General features: G+C 34.2%; 1 protein-coding gene across 1 annotated transcript in view; it reads left to right on the top strand.

Annotated features, from left to right (window-relative positions):
- Window positions 1-14,476, top strand: part of LOC111043725 (serum response factor homolog) — a 164,860-nt gene that overhangs the window by 34,708 nt on the left and 115,676 nt on the right. The gene's annotated exons all lie outside the window — the stretch shown is intronic.

Genomic DNA, 14,476 nt, shown 5'->3' on the forward strand with positions numbered 1-14,476 from the left:
CATTCACCATATTATTATACAGAGTTTGTGAAAATGAAAATATTTATTAATTTAATTCAATTCATTCATTTGAATTTAGTTGCTTCTCAATCACAAAATTTGATATCATAAAATGAACTATGATGAAATTTGCCTGTAAAATATAATAAATGAACATTTGTGATAAAAATCACAAAATGAACTTGTTAACATTTTGTTGCGAATCATAGGAGGATCATCACTCATTATGGGGTCGAATCACAATCAGTACCCGAGCAAATAGCAAGATGAAAGTTGAAGAACGTTCGTTTTCAATCGATTGGCGCACATGAATCAATTTTTTGTCTTTTTACTGTTAAACTTGAGTCAGTCTACTCTTTTCTTGGATGATGTTTCTAGTTTGTACCCTTTTTCTTGTCGTTTTTCTCCTCTCTTCTCTTTGTACTTCTTATCCTCTCTTTATCCTTTTTCTTTCACTCCACATCCACATTGACATTGACTCCGCATTACTGTTCATTTAAAGGAGATAAATTTATCCTATACTATTAAATGAGCAATTTCTGAAAACGGCTCTAACGATTCTTACGAAATTTGGAGCATAGTAGGTTCATTATATAAAAATTCGATTGCACTAGGTCTTACCCCCATAGCTACCGTCTTTTGTAGAGAGTTAGTGGGAAGGATATTTTGAATATTCTTTCCAAAGAATGGACATTGAAAGCTCCGCCAATTTATGTTGATTCATAAAAATATTATCTATAGCTATTACCAATTTTTGCTTTTTTCATATCATATGCAGTTCAATTATTCTTTCAGTCTATATTATGTAAATTCATCTATAATTTTACTGTATTGTAAGCTATTGTATATAAGTGTAAAAGCCAGTATATATTGTAATCTACATAAATAAAGTACTCAATCAATCAATTCCTGGGAAAACTCGCTGAACGACATTAAAAGGATAATAATTCATCTTTGGAAAAACAGCTGAGATTCTCGTCGTTTTTGGATATGAAAATGAGTAAGCGAGTGCGTCTATGGAAAATTAAAATATCTCATCCCTGAAATTCACATGCTGTAAAACATACAACCAAACTGTAAAATATAACCTTGAGGATTTGAAAGGTGAAATTAATTATAAATAATCAAAAATAATAATCATATTCAAAATATAAACATATTTTCGTGATCTTTCCAAATTCATCAAATAGTTAAATTTCCTTTGAATTCTTCAACACTATAACATTTTTTAGCAGATGCACACAGCTGTTTGATGGCCTTTGCATGTGTAGTATTTTGTTGATAAGACCATAATAGTATTAGCAATGACCATTCAGTATTCATAGTGTATGAATAACAGTCCTTTTTTGGATACTGGAATCAGAAGTGATTTTCAAGTGAAAACTTCATCATTATAGTTGTCAATGTTGAGCTAAATTTTTACTCAAAGTCCAAAATAGTAACTAGATGCTATTAGTGTAGAATACCGTAGTAAATAGTAAATTAACAAATATTTGACCGAGCGAAGTGAGGTCTAAGATTAAAGTCGACGGTTTGGCATTTCTCTTAATGTTTAAATGTTTAAATGTTTATGTGTTGTGCATTTTTGACGAAACGCGGTAATAGATTTTCATGAAATTTGACAGGTATGTTCCTTTTTAAATTGCGCGTCGACGTATATACAAGGTTTTTGGAAATTTTTCATTTCAAGGATAATATAAAAGGAAAAAAGAGCCTCCTTCATACGCCAATATTAGAGTAAAAATCAGATTATAGAATTATTCATAATAAATCAGCTGTCGAAAGGATTTAAAAATGCATGCCATGACGCATGCAATTCAATATCTCAATGTAACTTGGTAAAAAATTAGCAGCTGTGTAGACTATAAATTGCATGTCTCGTTGCATGCCTCATTGAATGCAATTTTTATGCACTATTAAATAGGATGCAAAGAACTTAATAAAAGCTTGTCTGGGCGCCTAGATGGTTCTCTTCTAGATGGCGCTTCTGGTTTTCTCGCGCTAAATTCCAGAAAGCGTTATATGATAGTTAAATCTTGTGTAAGCATGATCTGATCATAATAGTTGGTGTATCAAAGTGGATGTGCGGAATATGGTTTGGGACGTCGTTCAGTTATAAATGTTATTTATTCTATTGATAGAATTTCTGTTCATTATTTGTTATTATATTCTTTAATTTTTTTATAAGTTTTGAATTCTCAATTTGTTTTATTTTTACTTTTTTAAAAACTTAATGTTTAAATGTTTATATATTTATATGTTGCGCATTTACGGCGAAACGCGGTTATAGATTTTCATAAAATTTGACAGCAATGTTTCTTTTTAAATTGCGTGTCGACGTATATACAAGGTTTTTTTTGGAAATTTTGCATTTCAAGGATAATATAAAAGGAAAAAGAAGCCTCCTTCATACGCCACTATTAAGAGTAAAAATCAGACTATAGAATTATTCATCATAAATCAGCTGACAAGTGATTACACAGATGTGTGGAGAAGCCAGTCTATTACTGTATTTGTATAAGGTCTGTAGTTTCAATCAAAGACATTAAAGAGGTATGCATCTTTAAGTCGGGTTTACACCAAAGTTATTAACAAAATGTTAACAAAATCAGTTAACAAAAATGTTAATAACTTAATCCTTATAGATTCTATTAGATTGAACGCAAGTTGACAAACACACATGTTCATCATGTGTATGATAAGTTATGTTCAATCTAATATAATCTATAAGGATTGAGTTATTAACATTTTGTTAATAAATTTGGTCTAATCGCAGCTTTAAGGTCTTTGGTTTCAATATTTTGTCTTGCAGTCATGGTATTATTATGCGTGTCCATCAGTATCAATATCCTCAAATCCGAAAAAAACTAATTTAATTGATGATTAAAAATAATCAAATGAACTAAATAATGCTGAAGAAGTTATAATATTATTGATTGAAAAAAAATTAATTCTCATTAGATGGAAAGATTATCACGGAACTGGATGAATATTATATAAATTCTGTAATAGAAATATATTCTATTCGTTGTTTAAATTAACATAAATATTAATAAATTATGGAATACAACAAATTCAAACGTGAACTGATTTTGTTAACATTTAAAACATTTGACATCAGGTACTTGTGGATGATAATACTGCGTGAGGTCTACTGTTCACAGAACTACTAGTGTTGCAAACATAGTACAAACAGTATATCATTCTATTAGTAATTCTGTGAACAGTAGACCTCGCGCAGTTATAAACCGCAGCCTCCTCTTATACTGTTCATCAGAGTAAATCCTGTCTGTATGTCGTGTCGGCGAGATATCGGTGTGAAAACGGCTAATGACCGTTGGGGTTGGTGTATCAAAATGCTAACATCAAAAGCTAATCTCCTTCAAGACATACTGTCAACAGAACAGCCCGAGCAAAGCAGAGAAAGTTCGAGAGACAATGCTATGTTATTTTAGTTATTAATTGCATGCGTTATTGCACGCAATCAATAGTTTATTTATTTATTTATTTATTTATTTATTTACAATGGAGACAACGGGTTTCCCCAAATATGTCTCCTTAAAGAAAATAATGATAAAAATAATACGAACTTATGCAATAATAAATAATACAAACAACAAAAATAACACCTAATTCAAAAATGAAAAATACTAAGATTTCAAATACTTATGAAAAAAGTAAAAATAAAACAAATTGAGAATTCAAAACTTATAAAAAAATTAAAGAATATAATAACAAATAATGAACAGAAATTCTATCAATAGAATAAATAACATTTATAACTGAACGACGTCCCAAACCATATTCCGCACATCCACTTTGATACACCAACTATTATGATCAGATCATGCTTACACAAGATTTAACTATCATATAACGCTTTCTGGAATTTAGCGCGAGAAAACCAGAAGCGCCATCTAGAAGAGAACCATCTAGGCGCCCAGACAAGCTTTTATAAGTTCTTTGCATCCTATTTAATAGTGCATAAAAATTGCATTCAATGAGGCATGCAACGAGACATGCAATTTATAGTCTACACAGCTGCTAATTTTTTACCAAGTTACATTGAGATATTGAATTGCATGCGTCATGGCATGCATTTTTAAATCCTTTCGACAGCTGATTTATTATGAATAATTCTATAATCTGATTTTTACTCTAATATTGGCGTATGAAGGAGGCTCTTTTTTCCTTTTATATTATCCTTGAAATGAAAAATTTCCAAAAACCTTGTATATACGTCGACGCGCAATTTAAAAAGGAACATACCTGTCAAATTTCATGAAAATCTATTACCGCGTTTCGTCAAAAATGCACAACATATAAACATTTAAACATTTAAACATTAAGAGAAATGCCAAACCGTCGACTTGAATCTTAGACCTCACTTCGCTCGGTCAATAAACTATAAATATATTATAATTTCCTCTTTCGTCATAAAATTTGTTTGCTTTTGTACTCCAGAGCAAAGTTCGGTCAAAGTTACTTTTCCTCGACAATAACGTTGTGTAAGACTGGCCCAAAATAGAACAAAAACTCATGCTGCTTGTGACACCAGTCGCACGAATTAGCATGAATCAAAGTTGTGTGAAAAATTTCGTATTCACACTTGCAAGGGCGCGAAATTGGTTTGAATAGGACGCATTGAATGTGTATGAACTTAACATACAATGATGTTAGCAGCAAACAAAAAGACGAAACGAGGGAGAAAAGAAATAAATAAAGAAGAGAGAACATGGAAACACGTGTTGTAGCTTGTCAAACACCGCGTAAATAGGCAATTGGTCGTTAGCACTTGCGAGCATTCATCCTTATATCCCTTCTTCCTCCTTTCTATTTTACTTATTTTCTCTGTATTCTTCTCTCTTTTTTCCCCTTCACGTCTGCTCTTGCTCATCTTCCATTTCTCCATTTTCATTGCGTCTTTTTCTTTTTCCACTTCTATGTGTTCTGCTAATTTTATACGGTGCGTTTGTTTTCAGGATCTTCTCTGCTTCCTCATCCTTGATATATCCTCATAATTTTCCAACATCAAGATACGTTTCCTCTTACTCTGTTCAAAAAGAAAAGTGCTGTGTGAAATTGTGAATTTCAAAAAAGTGAATTCTGATGCCTGCTGAGAATGGTAAATATTGATCTCGTTCACTATTTTGCTCTCTCAAATTCATTCTCTTTCGAAACCTTCCCCATTTTTCATCTCTGATACTGTCTCCTATTCTGGTTCTTGCTAGAATCCTCCTTTTTTAGCTCCTTTTTTACAATTCCTCCCGATACTCTTCATCTAACAACTCAATTTTGGCTTATTATTTTTTCAACTTCTGCCCTCCTATTTCCCAACTCATTTTTCGCCAGTCTCCTTCATCCGCCTTCATATATAAATCTATTAGGGCAGAGTTAGGACTCCAGATCCTCTCTGCCACAGAACCCTAATGCGGAGTCAATGTCAATGTGGATGTGGAGTGAAAGAAAAAGCATAAAGAGAGGATAAGAAGTACAAAGAGAAGAGAGGAGAAAACTACAAGAAAAAGGGTACAAACTAGAAACATCATCCAAGAAAAGAGTAGACTGACTCAAGTTTAACAGTAAAAAGACAAAAAATTGATTCATGTGCGCCAATCGATTGAAAACGAACGTTCTTCAACTTTCATCTTGCTATTTGCTCGGGTACTGATTGTGATTCGACCCCATAATGAGTGATGATCCTCCTATGATTTGCAACAAAATGTTAACAAGTTCATTTTTTGATTTTTATGACAAATGTTCATTTATTATATTTTACAGGCCAATTTTATCATAGTTCATTTTATGATATCAAATTTTGTGATTGAGAAGCAACTAAATTCAAATGAGTGAATTGAATTAAATTAATAAATGAATTGAATTGAAAGATAGATAAGGTGGAATGCACATGAGAATGTGGGAGATGGAGAAAGAAAATGGAAGATTGGGAGGAGGTAAGATTCGAGAAAAAGGGAGAAGCAGAAGAACAAGACGGCGAAAAAGGAGGAAGAGAAAGTTAGAAAGTAAAGTTAATGAAAACATCAATGAAGAGATATAAAACTAAATATTAAAAAATAAGGATTTCGAGAATTATGTTGGCATTGCCGATGTAAAGAAGGATAAATAGATAATTGCAATGAGGAGACAAAGATGAAAGAGAAATGAGAATATGAAAGATACGAAAAAGAAGAAGCAGCAGCGGTAGCAGCAAAGGAGGACGAGAAGAAAAAGAATAAAACGGAGGTGGAGGAGAAAAAGAAGAAGAAGACGAAAAAGAAATAGTGATGCACACTTATTGGAGGCAAATACAGTGTGATTTAGAATAAGGAATCAGCAACAAGAGTGTACACCTGTGGCTGCCACCTGAATAGATGCATGCAGATTGCATTATGCAGTTGGCTGCATCACTGAATGCACTGGCGAATGCAGTTTATCAATGTCAACCATGACTCATTCTCACGCTTCTCTCGCTACTGTCTTCAATTCACACTAAAAATTATCCTGTACAAATTTCCAGTATAATCATTGGAGGTTTAATCTGGACAATTATAAAATAAAAATCTTTCAACTTGGATTTATTGCATGGTGTTTGAATGTTACCTTGTTACCCAATTTCAGTCGTGGTGGCATTTGATTGTGTCTTGTTCAATATCTACCTCAAAGTAATACTTTTCGAATTGCTCATGCAAGATTCTCAACTTCACTACACTGCTCAAACATTGCAAAAGACAGTCTTCTCCATTCTTCTGCAAATACTCTGCTCAAACATTGGCTAGTCTTCTCATGATTGAAATTCATCTTCCAGGATTTTTATTATTGGTTTGCCTCCTAATGGGTGAAACGATAATTAGTTGATTCAGTTATCGATCTAGTGGCTAGTCCTTATATAAATCAACCTTTATAAAATTGAATTTACAAGCCAGTTATCATTTAAAATGAAAATCAAGACTGATTCAAGGCGAAAAATGTACTTCAAATTAATGTTCATAACAGCCTACTAAAGTTGTTCAATTTCTAGTTGGCTGTGATAAATATCAATTTGAAGTACATCTTCAGCCATTAAACGTGTTCAATTTCTTGAAGGCTATGACAATAGAAACAGTTTAGATCATTTTATTCTCTAGTGAAGAAGAGGTATTTTCAATTTCAAATTGTAGTGGAGGGGAGAGTATGCGAGATCATCTACTGAAGATCGTTCCCTACGGCCCCCATGGCTTCTGAGGAGCTATCCACTACTTCCTATCAATTTTTGCACTATTCTTCGGTGATTGTGGTGAAATTTATAGAGCCCTATAATGTATACAGATGCAGACGACAAAACAACCAGTTGGTTTCTCTTTTTCTCTTGCTCCATCTTTTTCTCTTGCTTCCTCTGTTTCTTTCTCTCCTTTCTTCTTTTTCCCTCTGCTGTGCATCTTCTTTTTCCCAAGATTTATGTGATATTGTCGCATGGGTCAGAACCACTGACACTGTCACAGACCGCCTGTGCCAATTTATCTCTTTCTTTCTCTTCCTCATATTATTTTTCTTATCTTTCTTGTTCAAGGTTCATTTTTGGTTTCAAGACTGTTTGGATGCAAGCTCCCCTAAAAATGTTTCTCGATTCTCTATTCTCAATATTGTGGACAGAATTTCTTCTTACTTCCAGAACTGAGATCAATCAGCTTTAACAGTTACTTTCAATCACTGTAACAGTTTACAGTTCTAGTCCCTGGTAGTTCGGAACCCATCCAAAGCTCTACGTCATGTCTCCTCATCATCACCATCATCCCTCTCATTATTTATGCACATGCACAATCTAGAGTTCATAATAGGCATCACCCAAATAAAAATTAAATTGAATTTGAAAACTATCCTCTTGAATTCACTTTTTTCTTCGTGTTATTTTGCCACCATCATCTTCAATCAGTCTCCACTGTCTTCTTTCTTACTTTTCCTCCATTACCCGTTGTTCCGTTCCCTTTCCATCCCCCTATCGCAGCATCCTACTTTAATCCTCTGCCACAAGTCCATTGTATTGGCTACTGTGCGGTACCCATCAAAGGCACTCTACCTACAATTTCTCCTTCCTCTTCTTCTCCTTTTTATTCTTCATCATTTTCTCCTTCTACTCCACAATCTTCTACGCCTTCTCCAACTACTACTTTTTCTTCTTCGTCTTCTTCCCTCCATTGGTTTGTTTTGTTTCCATTTGGTTTCTTAGTGCCTGGTCGTTTTCATTATCAATTCCTGTTATTGTCTTTTGCACGCCGCTTTGTGTACAAGATTTATTCGCGCGCTGACAAACTGGACACTATGTCCCCTCCCCTACTCTCCACTCTGTTTCGGTACACCGTATATAAAGAAGGAGGAGCTGATGAGGAATAGCAAGAGGAGAAGTAGGAGATATAGAAGTAGGAAATAGTTATTTGTGCAACTAGTGCGCAAAGTGACAGTTTGCTGCACCGAAAGAAACGTTTACGCCCGAGCCGTAGGCGAGGGCGGAATGGTTTCTTGAGTGCAGCAGAGGAACTTTGCGCACGTATTTCACATTAAGTTTTTCCTACAGTTACCATTGAATATGAGAAGTGGGTAATTATGGGTAAAATTGCCTGAAATCCATCAAATGTTTTTCTGTGTAATTTTATTATTGATAAAAACCTTAATCCTAAAATCCTAAAGTCCTCGTTGTCCTTGGTTATAATATATAATAATAATTTGCGCGTTGTGCTTCGTTGCAGCTCTGCTCACTATAGCAGCCCAGTCACTGTTACCAACTTCATTTTCATTTTGCTGCACTGTTGCTCCATATAACCTACTAAGTATTTTGCGTTGCCATGTTGCAAATCTGGAGTGCAGAAAAATTTTTTCCGCACTAGAGCGGAAAAGTGATTCTTTGCGTTCTGTAATCAGTGCAGCAATGGCCACTTTTCAACGTTACTGTAGGAAAATACATTTTCTCTTCCTCTGTTGGGACCAAAATAACAGATGAACCTATATGCAGTCAGATTTCAATTGGTCACTCCAATATTATTTGATCAAGTTTCTTTTTAAGCTTCTTTCAAACTCAAATAATTTTATAGAGTATCTAATTTTTCTATGAATTATGGCTCTAGAGCAAATTTCAATGAGTAAATTTTAAGACTTAATTAGTCAACGTTTCAAATAATTATCTATTTGTATATTTACTCTAAATACTGTTTCTTCATAAAACTTGATCAATCGGGGATCAAGTCTCCAAGATTTTATTTGTTGGATGATACACACATAATCTCTTCCTCTAAGGTGAAGAACGAGATGAACGATCAACTCTCCATGCATGCACCGGGTGTGATTCGAATCCACGACCAGCTTGTCATAATCTGTATTATTTTAATATGCCACTCTACATATTTGCAAGCATACTTGTTTGTTTCTTACTTCAAATCGAGAGATTCGGTATCAAATTCACGTCCCATTCTTCAGTCAGAAAATTATATATTTCCATGATTCACTGGAATCATTTCTAGTGAATCATTCAATGCAAGTGGAAATGCTACTGTGATATGCTTGTATGATTTTTAAAATGTTAGGCTTACAGGGGATTGTAAAACGTGTATTTCTAGTGTTTCAAACAATAGACTTCTATATTTTGTTGTGCAGCTAATTTAGCTGATTCGATTGTAGGAAGTCATCAGTGTCAAATAAGGCTTTAGGGAGTGTCAGCAGCTATTCAATAACAACTCTGTACAGTAGTCTAAAGCTCATTCGATTATACACGGCATTTTTCCTATGCATACTGACTATAGAGATATCATACATACTAGAGGTATTTTGTCAAGGTATCAGTGTTTGAAATAAGTTATCAAATAAAGATATATCAGATTGGTACTAAAATGCAAGTCGTTTTCTATTAAGGTGAATTCAGTAGTGTTTCTATGGATTACAGTGTGTTGGATTATGAAGTGATTTTTCAATAATAAATAAATTGAGCATGAATAACCTACTAGAATCGACCTGAATGGAAAAGTCTATAAATAGATATGGAAGCGAAGGTGTTGAATAGACTCAGAATAATGATAGTAAGATATTAGGAGGGTGAGCAGGTTATTCACCGAACTATGTATATTGAAAGAGGGAAGGTTGTAATCCAGTCGGTTTGCTTAAATTTGGAAATGCGGAATTCCAACTTCCACTGAAGATCAGAGTAGATAAAATCTACAATTTTGCTTCTCGCTTTCTCCTATTGGTCGCCTTTGTTGTATCTGTTTATCAGCTTTGTTTGCATATTTTGTCTTTAATATGGAAATTCGGTAGCCTGTTTGAGGTACGATACAGAAGTGTGAATGAGTCACCAGGTTGAAATAAGATGTTTTGTCTTTTATTGACGATAATATTGATTCTTGTTTAGTTACTTGGCTTCCCATTCTTGTCTCCCTGTTTTAACTGGTTTTCAAATCTTACTTTGTCAATTTACAAGTAAACTAATTTGAGTGATATAGCGCTTTAATCTATCATCTTTGCTCCATTCTCTGGGAACTCGAATGTTGTATTGCAAACCTACTCTGAGAGTCGTTAGATTACTCAATGAAAGCAGTCTACGGCAACGAATGTCTCCGTTCGGACGTCTTTTCAAAGTCAGGCATCGAAACTTGAAACATAAAAAATACTATTGCTTAATTGTAAGGTCGTTACTCCGACACGCCTCCAAGAAATACCATGAAATTAAATTTTTGGGAGAGCTGTACAGGGTTATGGTAATCGTGGGAGAGAGAAGAAGTGATGAAAGAAGAAAGAAAAAGAGATAGATATGGTGATGAGATTGAAAGAATGAATATAAAATTGAGATGAAGGAGAAGAAGATGGAATAGGTGAGAGGCGTGAAATGAACATAAAAATGATAGAAACCTAAAAATAATGAATGGACGTGTGGGCAAGGTTGACACTAAAATACTAGAAAACCATAAATTAACTGAAACTTGTTTTTCTTTACTATCTCAATGGAGATTGAGTGGTTTCAATTATTGATAATTTATTGTAAGTAGTTGATTTTTGTAATTTTGATCAGTCCTACTTGCCAACTCTATAAGTTTACAATATTTATTGAGATGTGTTGTAATTTTGTTCAGGTCTATTCGGTGAATATAAGTTTACAGTTTAATGTGATTTTCTATTCCTAATGACTACTCGGGTGTTGTCAAAATATTGATACTCTTCGTTTTATTCGACGAGTAATTGGAGAGATCATTGAAAACTATAATGTTGATGCGGTTATGAAAACGACGGGTTCAGATGAAATATAAGGAACCCCAATTAGCTGAGAACTGAATAGAAATTGAATTTAAGCTTCACAACTAGAGCATCTTAGTGTTATTGATGCAGTGACTGAGAACAATTCAAAACTTCTACTCCAACAGTGTACCGCCAGAGAAATTGAATTTTCTAACAGTAGAAAGGAGAGAAAATTGAAATGTGCATAAATCTACGCGGTTTGACGGCGTTTTGCCAACTCTGTTGAACTTTTTCCTCTTATTCTCAGAGTGCATGCATTTCGCATCTCTTTGTAGTGAGTACAAGAAGCCTTTGAAATGGAGCTAATAATATGCAAATTGCATTCGGAGAGAAGTGGAAGCGTTTGTTTTGAGCCTAACGATGTGTTTTATGAATGCAACTGAAGGCTTATTTATTTATTGTTGAGTCTGAGTGCGAATATACTGTGTTCAATTAGAAATGAGAATAAATTGCACGTGGAGAAGTGGAATATCACGTGATTGTTATTGATTTCTAGAGTTGGGAGGTCTAGAAATAAGTTACAGTATCACTTGAGTTTCTTATTTATTGCTGAGCAGTATTCATAAAAAATACATTCAAGTTGAATAATCAATTTGTAATCAGGCTGTTCATAGAAAAAATTAATTTGGGATGGAATTGAGAAGGTAATTTTAGTATATTTGTTTTAGAATGACTTGTCTTGCCTTAATGGCATATCTGATTGAATATGATTTACTTCATTTATGAATTGTGTGAATCAAGTCTTTTATATGATATAATTAACAGTGAACCGTGATAGATAGCATATCATCTCCAAATGAATCATATAAAAGTATATAAGACAGTGTGAATTACAACTCCTTGGAATTCAAATGAATTCGCAACGGTATATGGTCAACTATTTTGAACAGTTGTAGAGCTTTATCATGAACAGTGGTGAACTCTCTATAAAGAAAGTTTGAAACGTCTTTCTTGAAAGAAACTTTGAATTATAATCATTGATTGAATAAGAAGCATCAAAGCTATTCATACGTGATGCTGACAGTTGAAGTGAATCTTTCTATAGTGCCCATTAATGCCAAACTTGAGTTTATTGTGCAAGTTATCGGACGCATTTCGAAAAACTATATTATAAACTGATGAGATTTGTATTGTGAAATCATTGTTGATCGAATTAGAAACATTGATTTCATTCATAATTGTATGATGACAATCTGAATAAATCATCACACTATCTGCACTGTAACTAGACTCTGTAGGCTATGCTAATATTGATGTTGCATGTTGTGAGATATACAGTAATATAGACTATTATAGTGTAGATCACCACATGTCTATTCCATGAGTCACTTCAGGGTGACCCCAAAATATTGTTTCGCCTCCTGATTTGGATTTGGCGACAGTATTAAAGGCCACTGTAATGAGATTCACTTCAAACTGTCAGTATTCCTTACAGATAACATCAAGCCTAGCCATTCAATCAATGCTGACAGATCGAAGTGCATCTCACTATCGACACACCATATACATACGTCACATAGACTAATAATGTACTGTATATATGTGATCGGATATCACGTCTCCCAAACGGATTTTAGCGAACTGTGTTGCGGATAATGACCGGATACGGTGACGTGCCGGACCGGTGTCGTATCGGTGGCTTCCGACAAATCGAAAGTGTGTGACTGTCTTCCGTTTTTTAAACCAGGAACCGCACGATTCGCTCGCGCGGCTCGCGCCCCTGTGCGTGTGTGGGCGGACTTAGAGGGAGTGAAGAACTTTGAAGGAAACAGAGAGATAGATAGATAGAGATAGATAGATAGAGAGAGAGAGTGAGAGAGAGTGAGAGAGAGAGAGTATGTATGAGATTAGGTCATGATAATAAAATAACTATAATACTACAGTAATGAGTAAGTGAAAGAGTCAGAGAGTAAGAAATGCACTTTAAATTTTATACTCTCTGGAGAGAGAGGCCTCAAGAAGATTAGGTTTTCTTTATTCGTGTAGATTACAATAAAAATACATGCCCACTTAGATTCTCATAGTTCAACACTCGTCGAACGATAAAAAGATGAGATTCAATTTGATAATGATGGTAGAATATTGTTAGTTATCCACATGGAGAGGTCAAGTTTGAACGTACATTGTATAATCTTGGAAAAATATGTATCAGAAAATCATCATCATTTTATTCTGCAAGGGAATGCTTAGATTCCGTTTATTTTTCATGTAAATTATGCTGGCTTATATTATACAGCAATAATTCATATTGAATTCTTTCCCCTTGGATTTTGGGGAAGTACTTAATGATTTCCGATGTTTTTTCATGTATCGAGAATTCTTATTTGTTAATTTTCACATAGCGTTTCTCATAGTTCACTGCTACATTCTTATTGTTATGAGGAATTGATCAAATTAAAATGAAAATATTTCAACTATTCAATGAATTTGATAAAGTACCTATGAGTTGAAGAATTTATTTAACTATAGTATTTGAAGATGAAAATAGAAAACTGCCCGTTCTTTGAAAAGGATATCATTAGAGAATATCCTTTCATTAAGACTACCGAAAGAGAAGAGAGAGAAGGAGAGGAACTAGATGATAGGAAAGAGAGAAAGAGAGAGATATCGTGAGTAAGAGAGAGTGTATTTCCGGAATGAGTAGAGTGGAATAGTAGGTGGTGTCTTGTTGGTGGAGTTTTGGACGCTATTTTCGCCTTGTTGACTATTTTTGAGACGCATTTAGGAGTTAGGAGATGCGCTGCTCTGTGTGGGACACTTGACTACGACATAAATAGAATATTATCGGCATCTCTGTAATCGGATCTCACGCACACCGACCTCCTTCTTCGGATGCTCTCGTCTTCACTAACCCCTCATCGAAATTTATTGCTTAAATCTTTCAAATCCACTAGGTGTCAAATCATCAACTGATCAACTGGAAAATCTGATATCTTACTACAACCTCCTCATACTCTATCATATCATCCCTTGATCATGATTGTGTTGTGTTTTTGTATGGGCATTATTTGTCATGCTAACGTGAATCACTTATTGACTCCAACATTATACAAAAAGTCTTACTCTGTTGATATCCAACTTTTATCTTTCTATCAATTCCTGACAAGAAGGAAACATGAAATTGTGATTAATGTCAGGCTCTATTTGATTATTTCCTCAAGCTGTTGTGTTACTGTAGACTACCTCCCTTTTTCAAACATCACATTATACAACTATCTTAATGCAT

This window comes from Nilaparvata lugens, chromosome 7 (assembly GCF_014356525.2).
Source record: "Nilaparvata lugens isolate BPH chromosome 7, ASM1435652v1, whole genome shotgun sequence".
NCBI lineage: Eukaryota > Metazoa > Arthropoda > Insecta > Hemiptera > Delphacidae > Nilaparvata > Nilaparvata lugens.